The sequence below is a fragment of the Mus musculus genome, chromosome 11 (assembly GCF_000001635.26).
Source record: "Mus musculus strain C57BL/6J chromosome 11, GRCm38.p6 C57BL/6J".
Lineage (NCBI taxonomy): Eukaryota > Metazoa > Chordata > Mammalia > Rodentia > Muridae > Mus > Mus musculus.
The window spans coordinates 83,666,023-83,679,584 of NC_000077.6; the positions used below are offsets into that span (position 1 = coordinate 83,666,023).

General features: G+C 41.3%; 1 long non-coding RNA gene across 1 annotated transcript; it reads left to right on the forward strand.

Moving 5' to 3' along the window:
- Positions 1-1,334: 1,334 nt before the first annotated feature.
- On the forward strand, positions 1,335-9,908 carry Gm51868. The gene is made up of 2 exons (XR_003949579.1): positions 1,335-1,528; positions 9,722-9,908. It is a non-coding gene; the product is annotated as a predicted gene, 51868 (long non-coding RNA).
- Positions 9,909-13,562: the final 3,654 nt, after the last annotated feature.

Genomic DNA, 13,562 nt, shown 5'->3' on the forward strand with positions numbered 1-13,562 from the left:
GAAGCTGAGAAAGAAGCCCTTAGGCTGTCTGGTCTAACTCTTGTTTTGTGGAAAAAGAAACTAAAGACTGGGAAATACTTGACAAAGGCCAGTCAGTGTGTGACACTGCAGCCAATGTCAACCCACAGTCAGTACCCTGTACTGGGCTTCTTTCCTGGTGAAACACTTGTGTGGTCCCCAAAGGGAGGTCTCCCCAAGTAACACAGACAAGGAGAAGACAGCCCAGAGAGCCATTTCAGCCTTGCCTTTTGTATAAAAGTGAAACCGAACCTTCATCTTGGAGCCAACAATCACAATTCCCTTCCTTATCCTACCTTCAGCCACTCCTAGCATCCCAGCTACTCCATGGAAACAGATCTAAAGCAGGTCTGACAGGCTAGCAACAAACAACTTTTAGTTTCTGGTTTCTTCTGTCTGTATTTGAGATGTCCGATACATTAGCCACTGATCAGCTGTCTTCTTAAATTTCAATAAAATGCAACAGAAAAAAATTAAATTCAGCTTCTTCATCACATCATTCACATGTGCTGATGGCTACTGTGTTAGAAAGTACTATGCAGAACCTGTGCAGCACCTACCTCTCGTCATAGAAAGTTCCATTGCATGGCACCTTTTTGAAAGTAGCGATCAGAGAAACAAGGGTAGTGGAGAAGGTTATAGTACAGATTCAGAGATGTGCAACTCCATTCTGAGTGGATGGTACTGGAGAAAAATGGATGGTCCTTGGAATTGAGACAAGGTACAGAGTATTGAACAGTGGCTTCCTGATGTGACCACACTCTAATCTCCAGAACCAGTCATTGTCACCACACATGGTGTCTTAGTTAGGGTTTCATTGCTGTGAAGAGACATCATGACTAAGGCAACTTTTGAAAGGGACAACATTTAAGTGGGGCTGGCTTACAGGTTCAGAGGTTCAGTCCATTAATATCAAGGTGGGAGAACGGCAGCATCTAGGCAGGCATGGCACTGGAGGAACTCAAGAGTTCTACATCTTATTCCAAAGGCAAACAGGAGAAGATTGGCTTTCATGTGGCTAGAAGGAGGGTTTCAAAGCTCATCCCAACAATGACACACTTCCTCCAACAAAGCTACACCTACTCTATCAAGGCCACACCACCTAATAGTGCCATTCCCTAAACCAAGCATATTGAAACCACCAGACATGGAAAACGGGACTTTGCAGATAGGATTAAATTAAGGCTCCTAGGATAAAGAGTTTACCTTGACTACTCAGGCCCTGAATGTAGCCATGCATCCTGGTAAGGGGGGTGGGGCAGAAAGATATTGGAATGACAGGAAAGAATGCATCGATGCAACAACTGAAGGAAATGGCGTCCTGCTGCCACTGAGGATGGCAAGGGAGCCCATGGGTCAAGGGTTGGGGAGATGGTTCTGCAGTGAAGACAGCTTGCTGCCCTTGCAGAGGAGCTGGATTTGATTTCCTGAAATCACATGGCAGTCCAAGGCCATCTCTGACTCCTGTTTTGGTAGAATCTAATGCCTTCTTCTCTTCAGGTCTCCACAGGTACGAGGCACCACATATATACAGACAAACAGGAATTTCTTTTTTCTTAAAAAAGAAAGAAAGAAAGAAAGAGGGAAAGAAAGAAAGAAAGAAAGAAAGAAAGAAAGAAAGAAAGAAAGAAAGAAAGAAAGAAAGAAAGAAAGAAAGGAAGAAAGAAAGAAAGAATTCAGCTCTCGAGGCTGGAAAGGGTAAGAAAATGGTTTCTCTCCTAAAGGAAAGCAGCCTGGTGAAACTAATTTTGGACTTCTGACTCCCAGAAGTTTAAGGAACTCAGTGTCTTTTGTTTCAAAACATCAAGCTTACTATGATTTGTTATAGCAGTAATAGGAAACTGGTACAATTGATAGTTGAAGAGTCACTGACTGTGGTCTCTACAGGTGCAGAAGAGAATGGAACATTCTAGAAAGTAAGTCAAACATCCCTAAAGTTTACTCCAAAGTGAGTTGAATATACTTCAGAGAGGTGGACTCAGAGAGGGTATCTCAAGATACCCTCTGTTTCAACAGTTGAACATGAGGGCTGTCTTCCCCAAAGGCAGAAAGTACAGCTTTTCTTAAGATTCCTGCGGCATCTGGGAGTCTTGAATTCTTAGGTGAAGAAGAATCAATCCATCATCTCATGTATCAGATGGGGCCTAGAGTAGACAGGGCCTGTTTGTGTCTGCATTGTTGCTGAGAGAGCAAGGTTAGGGCTGGAATCAGGATCTCCTCCTTCATAATTAATTCCTGTCCCATTACCACCCTGCCCTGGGCAAACTGGAGTAGTTAGTTCCACAGAGGTGGGACTGCTTCACCCAGGAACAACAAAGGACTTCATGGAGCCTTACCTGTGAGAATCCAGCTGTTGGATCTCCCTTCAGGGATCTCCCTTCTCTTGGCATGTGACCTCTTTTAGTCTACTATGAGAAAACTTACCTACTTGCTTAGCTTTCCCCATGGATGTCCTCCAGGTTTCTGGTTTTGCAGGAGGCAGATCAAGGGAAGTTTCCTATGACTTTCAGAGTAACATCTGAGTGCCAGCCAGTACTGATCTCCTCCCTTCAGAACCTTCCTCCCACATTCTCTTCTCAATAAGCATAGGGATGCATGTATCCCTATAGTATGGTATGGTATAGAATCCTCTGAGTATATATGCCCAGGGTCATATATATCAAAATATCTGGATCATTCAGTAGTTCCTTTTTTTTTTTTTAAGAAATCTCAATCTGATTTCTGCTAATCTGTATTAATTTACAATCCCATCAACAGTGAATAAAGGTTCCTTTGTCTCCACATCCTTTCTTGCCTGTGTGTGCCTGCATGTGCATTTACACACCCACCCATACACACACACACACTCACACACACAAATACATATATCCTGCAACCTTATTGTATTTTGGGGGTCCAGGAGTTTTCTAGTAGACTCAGTAAAATTGCAAATAGGACAGGTTGACTTCTTTTTCTCCTACTATTATCCTTTTAAAGTATTTTTCTTGTCTAATTTTTGTAGCTCAGACTTAAGAGATATATTGAGTAAGAGCTAAGAGAGCTGATATCCTTGTCATGTTCCTGATTTTAGAGGAAAAGCTCTCAGCCTGTCTCTTCCTAATATAAAGTTGTCTATAAGCTTGTATAAAGCCTTCTTCTTCTGAGGTATGTTTGATCTATTCCTAAAGTCTCGGGACCTTTTATCATGAAGGCATGTTGAACTCTGTCAAATGCCTTTGAAATAATTATGTCCTTGACTTTACTTATATGTTCATCAGAGATATTGGTTTATATGGTTTTTTTGTTTGTTTGTTGTTTGCTTTTGGAGTATCTTGATCTGGTTTGGGTATCAGGATAATATTGGCTTCATAGAATGAACTTGGTAGTTTTCCTTCATTTATACCTCATGGGAAAATTAAGAGGAATTTGTCTGAGGCCTTCCGTTGAAGTTGGCTAGAATTAAGCAGTTCATCTATGGTGCTAGGGCCTTTCTTTGAGTGAAGACTTTTAAGAACAGCTTCAATCTCATTGCTTATAATGTGTCTGTTTAAGTTATGTATATCTTCAGGGCTTAATTTTGATATGTATTTAGAAATTCTATTTCTTCTGGTGGGACTATCCAGCTTTTCCTTAGTCTAAATTTTCATAGTAATTCGTAATGATATTTTAAATTTCGCATGAGTCAGTTATGATGACACTCCTTTGATCTCTAATTTTGCTAATTTGAATCTTTTTCCTTCTTCTTTTTGACAAATTGGCTAAGGGTTTGTCAATTTTATTAACTTTTTTGAAGAACCAACTCTTCATTCAATTGATGTTGTGTATTTATTTCTTAATCTCTGTTTCATTAACTTCTCTCCTACTCTTTATTATTTCTAGCTGGCTACTGTGGTTTGGACTGATTGGTTGTTGTTTTTCACGAGTCTTGAGATGCATCGTTAGGGTATCCCGCTGGCAACTCTCATATGTCTAAATATGCATGTCATATAATATCTTTCCACTTAGGACCACCTTGGCCGCATCCCAAGGGTTCTGAGAGAATATGGTTTCATTTTTATTTGTCTCTAGAAATTTTTCATTTCTTCTCTGATGTCTTGGAGAACCCACTGTTCCATTTAAAATATAATATTTAGTTTTCAAGTATTTTTATGGTTTCTGTAGTTTCTCTTATTGTTGACTTCTAGTTTTATTGCATTATGGCCTAATACGAGACAAAGATTTATTTCAATTTTTCTTGTTCTTAAGACTTAACTTCTTTCTTGTGATGTAGCTGATGTTAGAAAAGGTTCCATGTGCTACTGAGAAAAAAATGTATTCCATCTCTGTTTAGTGAAAAATAGTATATATAACATATTATAAATTATATATGCAATTTATAATATATGTTATATATATTTTATAATAATATACATATTTTATAATATGTACATATATATATATATATATATAGTCCAGTTCACTCATAGAGTATTTTATCTCTGGTGTTTCTTTGTTTTAGCCTATAATACCTCTCTAAGACTAGAATATTTAAGTATCTACCATTATTGTGGCAGGACTTATGTGCCCATTTTGTCTTCTACTGTGTGTTTTATGAAATTCAAGGCCCCAATATTTGGTGCATAGAATTTATAGATGTTACATCTTCTTGATGAATTATCCTTTTAATTAATGTGGAGTGTCCTTTTTAAAAAATATCTTCTAATTAGTTTTGGTTTGATGTTTACTTTGATAAAAGTAAACTGCTTTTTATGTTTTCCATTTGCGTGATAATTTGTTTTCCATCCTTTGATAGTAAGCTTTTGGTATGAATTTTTTTTATATAAATTTGTTTCTTGGAGACCTCATAGAGTTGTATCTTTTTAATGCTAAGTTAAGGTCATTTACTGTTAATTACAGAATGGGATTTTTCATTTCCCAGAGATATGTTAGATGATATTTTGTTTTGCTGGCTTATTGCTATTTCTTTTCCTTCTCCTGTATTAATTTTGTGGGTTAGCTGAGTTACTGTGTTGGGCATGGTTGTTTCTTTCCAGAATCTAGTATGTTTATTTGTAGTTCCGATGAAGTATACATTTTCATGTGTTTGCATAAAGAAGGCTGTCTTTCACCTTCCTCCCTGTGAAGCAGTCCATTAAGAACTTTCTGCAGCACTGGGGTAGTTGTCATGGATTGTCTTTCTTTGTATTTGTCTCCAAACATCTCCATTTATTCATAGATCTTGAAAGAGAGCACGGGAAATAATTGGTAATAATAGACATTATATAAAACCCAAAAGGAATTAAAATATATCCAACCAAAAGTAAGTGTTCCTCCTAGCTCCAGTCCCACACGCATCTTATTCCCTTCTGGAGAGTGACAGCTGTCAGTCTTAGGAGTGCATTCAGACATTTGTCAGCCTTCAGAAAATGTCAGGAACCAGGACAACATAAGCAAGAAGAAACAAGCACTCACTCAGGTCTTGGCTTTGCTTCCTTGCATTTATCCTGAAGTGCAGAAGGCTTCCCACAAGCCCCTGTGACAAAATGTAATTCCTCCATAAGTTTTGAGAATGTCACACTTTCTTCTCTTTATTTAGTTCCCTAAAGAGGAGTGGCTAGAAACAACTTTGGTAAACTTCACAAGACTGGCCTGCTTCATGAGAAGCTTGTGCATTCTCTACTCACCAACATCAACATATAAAAGTCTAACATTATTCTTTCCATAAATGAACCCAGCTCTCTGATCTCTATTTCTTTGGGTGGTAAAAAGTTTCTGCTGGCTGACAAGATAAACACAATATCCTCCTGGTGTTTTTCCTCTCATTAAGAACAATCTGATGCCCTACTTTCTTCCCTGCCTTCTCCTACACTTCCCACATATACCTTGCCTCTGCTGGCATCTGATTAGGTGCATATTAGCACTTTGGGCCACTGGGTATTAGCCCTGATACTGTGCCAGGTATTTCACAATGTCTTTCTAGGTCATGCTGGAGCTCTGTCTCTGTTGACCCACTCAAGGCCTTTTTGAACAAGCATGATTCTAGCTATGACCAAGAGGTACAAGGAAAGGGTTAAACAAGCCACCATCCACCAGTAATAATAAATAATAAGTAAGGGCTATAATAAGAGTAAGATAGAAGGCACTTACAAGCTACTCAGCTAACAACTGTTCCTTAGGGAGGTGTTGAGATCAGGCTGTGATCTATCAGATTCTGCATAGCGTGTAAGACAATTGGTTTTCAAATTGATACAACAGCCTGGATTGCAGCTTTTGATTCCATTTTGAGAATGAAGAATGACTGTGAACCTGGGTAGGCATGTGAATGGTGGCACCTGGCTAGCACCACCCATATCACACAAGCAGACAAAAGATTCATTCTTAGGGATAGAAAGTGGGGCACTCTATGCATTTATTTGGGTGAAATGAGAGTATAGAAGGGGTACATGGAAGTACATTGTATCAGAAAAGTCAGGCTGAAAGCCTACTGGACACATCAGACCAAGGAAATGGCATAACTCATCACTTGAAATCTATGAAAGGCACTGTGAAGGCCCCACAACTAACTCGTTATCTTACCTCTTGGTATATGTGTCAAGGATCAGCAGGACAAAAATGGATGACTCTCTCAGGAGTTCCAGTTTGTTTCCTATGGTATCCATTATCTATGGATAAAGGCAACCCTGCTGTCATCTGCATCCCATTTTACTCATCCATCTGGACCTGCCATCTGTCTGTCCTCCAGTTCCTTCATCCAGGCCTGGTACAGCTCTTTGCTTCTGCAGCTAAACTTAACTCTACAGTTTTGCTTTTAAGCTGATGACATGAAGTGGCCTCATCAATTTGGTTCATTATCTCATCAATCTAGATTCTTTTTACATTTCTCTGTTTCTCTGCTTCTCAGGACTTGTGAAACCTCTTAAATCCTTTGGCAGCCAGAACAAATTGCAGCCATTTCTGTAACACATGTATATATGTGCATGTGTATATATTGAAAAGGAGATGTATTTACAGTGTGTTCTGTAATATGTGATCTGAGAGTTATTATTAGTAATTTAGTTGGGATTAAAAAACCCTATACACTTGGCTAGGGTTCCCAAGGAAATCACTTGCTTCCATTACATGTGCCATGTCTTAAGCAAAATGGTGGTAGTACAATCCTGGAATCCCAGCACTGGGGAGGCAGAGGCAGGCAAAGCACTGAGTTTAAAGCCTGCTAGATCTACAGAGCAATGTTCAGGACAGCTAGAGCTACACAGAGAAGCCCTGTGTAAATAACATAACGAAGATATATGTTGTGAATATATGGTTATGGCATAAATTATGACATTAAAAACAAATACAATTGAGTTTGCCTGTTGCTGAGCGAGAATGCACACAATAGAAGAGAAAAAAATTACAGACACCCAGAAATGTCTCCTCAATCTGAAGCTTCCTGGAAACCAAAGGAACAAAGCATGTAACCAAACAAACCCCCTCAAACCCTGAGAAGGGCCCTATAGAGAGAAGACACTGCAAATCCAGATAAATGACGTCTGGGGCATTCCCACTGCTCTTGAACTGTGCAGCTACAGATTTGTCTCTGAGAGTCTACTGTATGGATAGTAAAAGAGGCAGGGTCACTACACTGCATGTCCTCCAAGGGCTCCCATCCCTCCACTGCTCACATATTCAGCCTTCTTTATAAAGACCTGACTTACAGAAAAGCACTGGACAAAGACACCCACCCATCATCGTGGAGCCTGCCTCTCTTTACTTTCAACTGAAGTCTCTGAGTATCCATCTCTTCCAGGAGTGACTTCATTTCCTACCTCTGTACATAAAAGTGGCCCAGATTCCACAATGTTTAGGATTCTCATCTGTAGAGCTCCAAAGGATACAACTACCATTTCCCCCAGAATCATGTTACATCCTTATGATGTCCAGGAAACCCAGATGGGCCTTGACACTCCTCACTAGGGCTCTCTGCTTCAGCTCTCACTCTGAGTTACACAGAAAGAAGTATTTCCTTTTCTCATCATTCATACAAGGGCCAAGCTGTGAAGTAATGAATAACACACTGGAGAACTGTATTCTTGACTCTTTATCATCTGGATCTAACAAAGGACAATTAGAGAGAAGTCAGGTATGAAACAAACAAACAATCAAAGGAGCCAGATTATAGGCAGGCATTTTGTGTAAAGCTCTTGCTTTTATAGAATCTCCCATTGACTGCTTCCACTTATACTCATCCTTCTAGATTTATTGAGGGTATAAATTACTTTGTGAGGTCAGCCCAGCCAGAGCCAATATGAAGACAGTCACAGTTCTGTTAGCTTTGCCATAAAGATAAATATTGCCTGTGCTCTGACTAATCCTAAAAGTAGTGTGTTAAGGTGATCCAATATGAAAGCAGAGAAGGCTCAAATCCCAGGAGGGCCTATACAGGGGAAAGCCATGTATACACTGCTTAGGTCAAACCCTAAGAGTGAGAACTATAAGAGTGATCACTTTTTATTCCTTATTTCTTAGACATGGAAGCTCAGAGGTGTGCTAAAGAGCTTTGATACACATCAGGGCAGCCCCCTAATTTGGAGATATGCTTTGCATATGGGCTTATGGGAACACATGCTCAGAAATGAACCATAGGTCTGGTGGGAGGAGAAGTGTGGCTGTCATTAGAGATTTTGTGGCATCTTCTAAGGTGTAAAGAAGGGGCTTTGATGGTGGAAGTTTCTACTGAGACTGCATAGGCTGTGGAGGGGGAGAACACTATCCCTGGGGCCAGAATCTACAGTTGAGCTTAAGAGCAAGTCTGGAGCTGGTGATTCTGAGAGAAGAGCCATAGGGTGCAAAGGAGGACATGGAACAAGCTAGTTTACTGCACATGATTAACATTCTGATCTCTAGTATCAATACTCAACCTTGTCTTTTTGATGTCTTCAGGCTTCATAAACATCATTGTATATTTCAGCATTTACTAAAACCTTGAACTTGTACCAAACTGTCACCAGGAAATATTCGAAAGTGTGCTGTACCATGCTCAGGAGATGAAGGCAAGATCAGATGGTGGGAGGAATGTGGGCCCTCCCTAGAAGCTGGGAAAATCATTGTTCCAGATAAATGTGCTGTCTGGATGGGGGCTCTACAACAAGCCCACATCCAGTCAGCAATGGATTGCCAGGCAGAGTGAGGGATAAACACCTAGATGTTCTAAGCAGAGGAAATATCTTAATCAAATTTATATTATAGACAGCTGATAGCCCTGCAGAAGGATTCGGTCCTTATAAACATGATTGATGTCCAGTCCCAGAAGGTTTCTTCTGAATCCACAGAGCCCATGCTTGGCTCCTCCTTAGCTCTAGAATTGCATCTTTAGAAGAGGAAGATCTATACCGTGTAGACAACTTCCTAATGTGTCTGTATCCAAAATGAAATCTTAGCATTCTTTTTGTACAGTTATTTTCCCATTCCATTGACTATGTTGATCAGTAGAGACATCCCTGCAGCCTCCCATGAACACCGAGCCCTCAGGATCCCAGCAGTCCCAGGACAAGGTCCTCCTAGGTAACTCTTCTCCCCCTGCCTCGTTCATCTGTAGAAACATGGCAGAGGACATAAGAATATTATCTGGGAGCATTCTTGAGCTTAAGCCTACTCAAGCAACCAAAAAGAACAGTCAGAAATGAGCTGCTAAGCAGAGAGTAAGGGCTGAACAATGAGAGGTTTCTAAGTTGAGAAAAATGTCATGATCAAATCTGTATTGCAGGTGACTTAGAGCCATGTAGAAGATGGATTCAATCTTCATAAGCATGAATGTTGGCCAGCCCCAGAAATTTTCTTCTGAATCCACAGAGCATGTGCTTGGCTACTTCCTTGCCCCAGAATAGCATCCTTAGAAGACAAAGATTACATAATGTGGTGACAATGTCCAAAATAAACTATCCTCAGCATCATTTTGTTGTTCGCTTCCTATTTTCACATCCTATTGACTACTCCATCCTGCAGAGCCATCCCTGCTGCCTCCCATGTACACTGAGCTTGCAGCATCTCATCAGTCCCAGGACCAAGTTTCCTAGGTAGTTTTTCTCCCCATACCACATTTATAACTAGAGACAAGTTGTGTCCATTACAACTGCTGGATCCACAGCAAAGTGCTGGAGCCCTCCTTTAATTCCAGCAGTGGGGAGCAAGAGGCAGGTGAATATCTGAGTTTGAGGCCTCCCTGGTATACAGAACAAACTACAGAACTACATAGAAAAACCCTCTCACAGTAAATAAATACATGAATAAATGAATAATTAAATAAATCCAAGAAAAACAAAATAAACATAAAACTCAGTGCAATATATTGTGACTTCAGAGGAATTTCATCAATTAAGACCTTAAAAATCCACATGATTTGTTGTGTTTCTGACACAGAACACACAAAACAAAGGAGGAAAGCTATAGGCATTCAGGAATGTCTCCTAAACCTGAAGAAAGGACTGGAGACACAGGGAACAAAGTGTGAGACACACAAAGCCTGAGAGAGAACCACACAGGAAGGGTATAACTGCAAAGCAAGCCACACAACATCTGGTCCATTTCTAAAGCTCTTGGACTGTCAAGATACAGCTCTCTTGCTTTCTCTCTGTCGTCCTGTCTTTCTGTCTCTGTCTTTCTCTGTCTCTCTCTCTTTCTGTCTTTCTGTTTCTCTCGGTCACTCATTCTGTCTCTGTCTGTCTCTGTCTTTCTGTCTCTCTGTGTCTCTGTCTCTGTCTCTCTCTCCCTTCTCTCTCTTACTCTCAGAGTCTATATTAGGTATAGCAGAAGAGTCAGGCTCTCTGCTCAGGGACAAGGGACCCTGCATGTTCTCCTAGTGCTCCTATTTCTCCAATGCTCACATATGCCACCTTCTGTATGAAGATCTGACTTACAGAAAAGCATTGATCAAAGACAACCACCCATCATCATGGAACCTGCCTCTTGACTTTTAACTAGCCCTAGCCAGTTTGAAGTCTATGAGTATCTGTTGTGTACAGGTGTGACTTCATTGCCTACATCTGCAGGTAAGAAGGGCCTAGATTTCCACATCTGTTTAGAAATCTCATCTATAGAGCTCAAAATGACTCAAGCACCATCTCTCCCAAAAGCAGGCCACATTCTTATAGCCAGGAAGCCCCAGAAAGGCCCTGATATTCCTCACTGAGAGTCTCTGCTTCAGCTCTCACTCTGACATGCTGATCTACACAGAAATGAATATTACCTTTGCTCATCATTCAAACAAGGGTCAAGCTGTGATTAACAGATAACATAAAATGTGTCATTACTCATTAATGAGTATCATTTGCATCTAAGAAACAACAATTAGAGAGAAGTCAGTTATGAAACAGATACATGAGTAGTTGAATAACAGGCATCTTCTTGAAAGCTCTTTCTATAAATTTACATATATAAATCTATAGAGAGAATTACTCATTGACTGCCTATCCTCACACCCAAACTTCTAGCTTTCCTGTGGGTATAAATTGCTTCATGAGCTCAGTCCAGCCAGAGCCAACATGAAGACAGCCACCATCTTAGTTCTGGTGGCTTTCATCGCCATGGGAATGACCACTGCCTGTGCTCTGCATTCACCCAAAAGTAAATGTGTTAAGGGGATCCAAACAGGAAAGAGAGAAGACTCAAAGACCACTAGCATCTGGTGGGAAAAACCGTGTGCCAACTGCTTGGATCAACTGCACCATTTTGGCCTATAAGAGTGATCACTCTGCATTCCTTATCTTTCTTAGAGTCAGAGGCTCAGAGGTGTACCACAGAGGCTGTGTTACAGATCTGGACAGTTCCCCTAGTTTGTAGTAGTGCCTTGTATTTGAGACTCGTGAAAGCACATGCTGAGTGATGAACCATGGTTCTGTTGGGATGAGAGATGTGTGACTGTCATTAGAGATTTTATGGCATGTTCCAAGGTGTAAAGAAGGGGATGTGATGGTGGAAGTTTCTTTCTACTGAGACTTCATAGGCTGTGGAAGGGCAGAACACTCTCCCAAGGGCAGGAATCAACAGCTGGGCTTAAGCATGGGACGGGAGCTGGTGAAGCTCAGGGAAGAGCCCTGTGGTGCAGAGGAGGGTATAGAGTAAGGTAGTCTCCTGCAGGTGATGAGTCTTCGGACATCTAGCATCAATTTACAACCTTGCCTTTCTGACTTCTTCAGACTCCATAAGCACCATTCTATATTTCAGCATTAGAAAAACCTGGAACTTGTCCCGAGATGCTGACAGAAGATTGTGACTATTTTATTGATCGGTGCTCAGGAGATGAATCATGCCCCAATGAAGATAAGTGCTGCAAAAGGGGATGTGGTCACATATGTTTATCTCCTGAATTCACTCACTTTAAAGTTAGTATAATCCTTGGTTTGCTTTTCTATTGTTGTGATAAGACCTTGACAAAGGGAGCTTAGAGAAGAACCAGTATATTAGGGCCTTACAGGTTCAGTGAGCGAGTCCTTGACCATCATAGTGAGGAGTACGGCAGCAGAACATTGGCTTACCTCTCAATACCCATCTAACTATGTAAAAATAATCTGACAGTGACTAGAAGGCAGAAAAGTTATCAAGACTTAGAGCCACTTGGTCATAAACTGGGGCATCATAGTCTTCTCTCCCTCAGCCAAAGAGGTTCAACTTTCTCAGGAAAACACATGTCCCTGGGAGGAGGAGACACTGACGTTAATGGGAACATTAATTAATTGAATGCCTTATATGTCAGGTAGGCATGTGCTAGAAAGGAGATTCAAAGGCCAATGTGACTACACTATAGAAACAGCCTGCTGCACTCTATGTGCCAGCATGAGCTCCAGTTCCTAGTAAGTTTTAACAGTGGTGACTAGCTTTGTATGGGAAAAATTCAGAGTGGAGTTCACTTAGGAGAAGCTCAAGCTGGGACACATAAAACCTAGCAGACAAGTAAGGCAGGATTAGATGGTGAGAGAAATGTGTGCCTTCCTTAGGAGACAGGAATTGATTGCACATGATTGTGGGACTGTGAAAGGCAGTCTGCATTCTGACTGAGCGAGGCTTACTCCAGAGACCCAGTAGAAAATTTTACAAGGGATGGAACAGTGAGCTATGCCTCCAGACACAAACACCTGACACCACAAATCCTCAGCTCCATCTTTCTGTGACCATCAGTCACATAAGTTGTCCAGACTCCACCCCCACAGTTACCTGACAATAGCCAGGTATGATCTTCCCCACAGTTACCCTGCAACAGCAAGGTAGCACAGCCAACTATAAAAATGGCTGCTTGGCCCTTCCTCTCTCTCTTGCTTCTCTTGCTTTCACTCTAGCCCTCTTGCTCCCTCTCTCTCTCTCCCTTTCCCCTCTCTCCACATTGCCATTGCTGTCCTCTTCTTCTTTACTCTTCTCCCTCCCTCCTCCCTCCCTCCCTCCCTCCCTCCCTCCCTCCCTCCCTCCCTCCCTCCACCACCCTCTTCTAAAGCTTTAAAACCATGGACCTTCTCCTTTCATATAGACTCACCATGCTGTAGGGATGAAATAGGCCTTCCCCTAAAGAGCCACAACTAACCTCCCACTGGGAGGCCTCTGTGCTCAAGCCACAGACA